At 35.4% G+C, this 4,287-nt stretch overlaps 1 protein-coding gene across 1 annotated transcript in view; it reads left to right on the top strand.

Annotated features, from left to right (window-relative positions):
* Positions 1–1,404: 1,404 nt before the first annotated feature.
* lifra (LIF receptor subunit alpha a) overlaps positions 1,405–4,287 on the top strand; it is a 20,945-nt gene continuing 18,062 nt past the window's right edge. The window contains exon 1 of the mRNA XM_083527112.1: positions 1,405–1,588. The gene's annotated coding sequence lies outside the window, so the exon portion shown is untranslated. The remainder of the gene's footprint in view (positions 1,589–4,287) is intronic.

The raw sequence follows: 4,287 nt of genomic DNA, 5'->3' as shown, positions 1-4,287 counted from the left end.
GATATCCTGTTTTCTAGGAGAGACACTCTGTTCTCTCTCTCTCTCTCTCTCTCTCTCTCTCTCTCTCACACCCCATGGGGAAGTAAATAAACTCTGCAGTTGTTATTGTAAAGCCCCTCCCCCCGCCCCCGCACTAACGGAAATACCCCTCCCCTGTTCCTCCCTGCCCCTCCCCCTGCCGCTGCCCCTCCCCCTGCCGCTGCCCCTCCCCCTGCCGCTGCCCCTCCCACTCCCTCTCTGTTTTCCCTGTTCCCAGCTTGTTCATTTTGGAATGCAGGAGTCGACTCCGATTCCGAGACCACATTTTGGGAGTCGAATCCGAATCATTTAGTCAAGTTTCTAGTTAGAATTGTGTTTAGAAGGAATGATTTTTTCTTTACTAAAATGATTTTTGGTTAAATGGAGTTCTGGATCCCTGAGTATTTGTGACATTATTGTAATTGATTAACTGAATATATATAGTTTCTTTCGGCTTCTCCCGTTAGGGGTCGCCACAGCGGATCCTCCGCACGTTTGATTTGGCACATGTTTTACGCTGGATGCCCTTCCTAACGCAACCCTCCCCAATTTATCTGGGCTTGGGACCGGCACTGAGAGTGGCTGGGGATGGTTCCCTGACCGGGGATCGAACCCGGGTCGCAGCGGTGAGAGCGCTGCATCTTAACCACTAGACCACCAGGGACCAATTGATTAACTGAATATAATTTTGTGTTTTGAAGTAAAACACTAACACACACTGCATCAGTACAAAGATGATAGGGTTCTAACACACACTGAATTCTAACATTCAGTTCACTTTTATTTGTGTTTCGCTTTTAACATAAGATCATTAAGATAATGAGATAATGAGATAAAGAGATTATGAAGTTGGAATGTAGAATTTTAGTGTCTATAAGTTTGTTCGTTTCAACGTTATCTCTAATGAGTGATCCAGTGGTGACTGTGGTGAAGGAAAAACTCCCTGAGAGGAAAGAGATTTAAAAGGGAACCCATCCTCTTCCTCTTACTCATCCTCTTCCTCTTCCTCATCACTGAATGTCCATCATTACACTTCAAATTTCACTTTATTGCCACACTTAGATAAGTATTAATGCCCATGTTGATCAGCTGAAGTGAGATGGTAATGCCCCACACTTCAAAATCATTAAAAAGTAAAATCATTAATATACATGTATATTATATCTGAGTGTTCAGTGAAACTGCTGGTTGTCAGGGTATAAATGTGTTGCTTAAATACAGAATTATTCATGTAATCTGTGGTCCTGAACACATTGTTGCAAACTGTTAATATTAAATCCTGAAACTTCAGATTTTTACAGTAAATGTTCTTTCTCATGAATCACGAACTCGTTTGTCCGGAGCTGATTCGGTTCTCCGTGTGCATGACTCGGTTCAGAGAGTCGGCTCCTGTGTGGATCAGTATGGATCAGTGTGGATAGGACGCCGAGCGCCTCCTCCTGCTGCTCCTGAGTAACGCGTTATAACCTGGTATAATGCAGATGTGCGGCTCCAGCTGTGTGTCCTGACAGTCCGAGACTCGGCGGGTTATTGAATAACGGGGACTGGAGGAAACCGGGTGCGTGTGGAGGTGAGTGCTGATGAAGCCTATACGGTGTGTCCATGTCGTAGGCTAACGGTTAGCAGTGTGCTAAATAACTCAGAGTGTCAGTACTGCGGCACGCGCTGGACTCTGCCTCAGGCCTGATTCCCTCCATATCAGTACACTGAGGTGTTTACTAACTATTACTGAGGTGTTTATTTACTATTACTGAGGTGTTTACTAACTATTACTGAGGTTTATTTACTATTACTGAGGTGTTTTACTAACTATTACTGAGGTATTTATTTATTATTACGGAGGTGTTTATTTACTATTACGGAGGTGTTTTACTAACTATTACTGAGGTATTTATTTACTATTAATGAGGTGTTTACTAACTATTACTGAGGTATTTATTTACTATTAATGAGGTGTTTACTAACTATTACTGAGGTGTTTATTTACTATTACTAAGGTGTTTTACTAACTATTACTGAGGTGTTTATTTACTATTACTGAGGTGTTTACTAACTATTACTGAGGTTTATTTACTATTACTGAGGTGTTTTACTAACTATTACTGATGTGTTTATTTACTATTACTGAGGTGTTTTACTAACTATTACTGAGGTGTTTATTTACTATTACTGAGGTGTTTTACTAACTATTACTGAGGTGTTTATTTACTATTACTGAGGTGTTTTACTAACTATTACTAAGGTATTTATTTACTATTACTGAGGTGTTTACTAACTATTACTGAGGTGTTTTACTAACTATTACTGAGGTGTTTACTAACTATTACTGAGGTGTTTTACTAACTATCACTAAGGTGTTAACTAACTATTACTGAGGTGTTTACTAACTATTACTGAGGTGTTTTACTAACTATTAGTGATGTGTTTATTTACTATTACTGAGGTGTTTTACTAACTATTACTGAGGTGTTTTACTAACCATTACTGAGGTGTTTTACTAACTATTACTGAGGTGTTTTACTAACTATTACTGAGGTGTTTATTTACTATTACTGAGGTGTTTTACTAACTATTACTGAGATGTTTTACTAACTATTACTGAGGTGTTTTACTAACTATTACTGAGGTGTTTTACTAACTATTACTGAGGTGTTTACTAACTATTACTGAGGTGTTTTACTAACTATTACTGAGGTGTTTTACTAACTATTACTGAGGTGTTTTTACTAACTATTACTGAGGTGTTTTACTAACTATTACTGAGGTGTTTTACTAACTATTACTGAGGTGTTTTTACTAACTATTACTGAGGTGTTTATTTACTATTACTGAGGTGTTTTACTAACTATTACTGAGGTGTTTTACTAACTATTACTGAGGTGTTTTACTAACTATTACTGAGGTGTTTTTACTAACTATTACTGAGGTGTTTTACTAACTATTACTGAGGTGTTTTTACTAACTATTACTGAGGTGTTTATTTACTATTACTGAGGTTTTTTACTAACTATCACTAAAGTGTTTATTTACTATTACTGAGGTATTTACTAACTATTACTGAGGTGTTTTACTAACTATTACTGAGGTGTTTATTTACTATTACTGAGGTGTTTTACTAACTATCACTGAGGTGTTTCTTTACTATTACTGAGGTATTTACTAACCATTACTGAGATATTTATTTACTATTACTGAGGTATTTACTAACTATCACTGAGGTGTTTATTTACTATTACTGAGGTGTTTATTTACTATAACTGAGGTATTTACTATTACTGAGGTGTTTTACTAACTATTACTGAGGTGTTTATTTACTATTACTGAGGTATTTATTTACTATTACTGAAGTGTTCTACTAACTATCACTGAGGTGTTCATTTACTATTACTGAGGTATTTACTAACCATTACTGAGGTATTTATTTACTATTACTGAGGTATTTACTAACTATCACTGAGGTGTTTATTTACTATTACTGAGGTATTTACTAACTATTACTGAGGTATTTACTAACCATTACTGAGGTATTTATTTACTATTACTGAGGTATTTACTAACTATCACTGAGGTGTTTATTTACTATTAATGAGGTGTTTAAAAACTATAAATGAGGTATTGACTAACTATCACTGAGGTGTTTATTTACTATTACTGAGGTATTTACTAACTATTACTGAGGTATTTACTAACCATTACTGAGGTATTTATTTACTATTACTGAGGTATTTACTAACTATCACTGAGGTGTTTATTTACTATTAATGAGGTGTTTAAAAACTATAAATGAGGTATTTACTAACTATTACTGAGGTGTTTACTCTCTTTATCTCTTATTAATAAACACTAACATCATATAATAGTAATAATAACAAATAAACTTTGTATTAATAATATATAATGACTGTTTTCAGAGGTTTATAACTTCTGCTTTTATATACAGAAATAAATCTCACATTTTGTATTAATATCAGTGTTATTTTACTCTTTTATTATTATTATTATTATTATTATTATTATTATTATTTATTATATTTATTTATTTATTTATTATTATTACTGTGATACTCTGTGTATGTGTAATGATGATGACGGTGTGTGTGTGTGGTGAAGATTCACAGCTGTATCTTCAGAACAGACACAGTAACTGCGAGAGATCTTCTTCAGGATGAAGGTGACATGACTATGGTGTGAGACAGAGAGAGAGACGTGTCTGTGGTGTGAGACAGAGAGAGAGAGACGTGACTGTGGTTTGAGACAGAGAGAGATACG

Source organism: Silurus aristotelis (genome assembly GCF_946808225.1).
Source record: "Silurus aristotelis genome assembly, chromosome: 23".
NCBI classification, from domain to species: Eukaryota; Metazoa; Chordata; class Actinopteri; order Siluriformes; family Siluridae; genus Silurus; species Silurus aristotelis.
The sequence above is the reverse complement of the archived record's forward strand: the minus strand, read 5'-3'. Positions and strand labels throughout refer to the sequence as shown.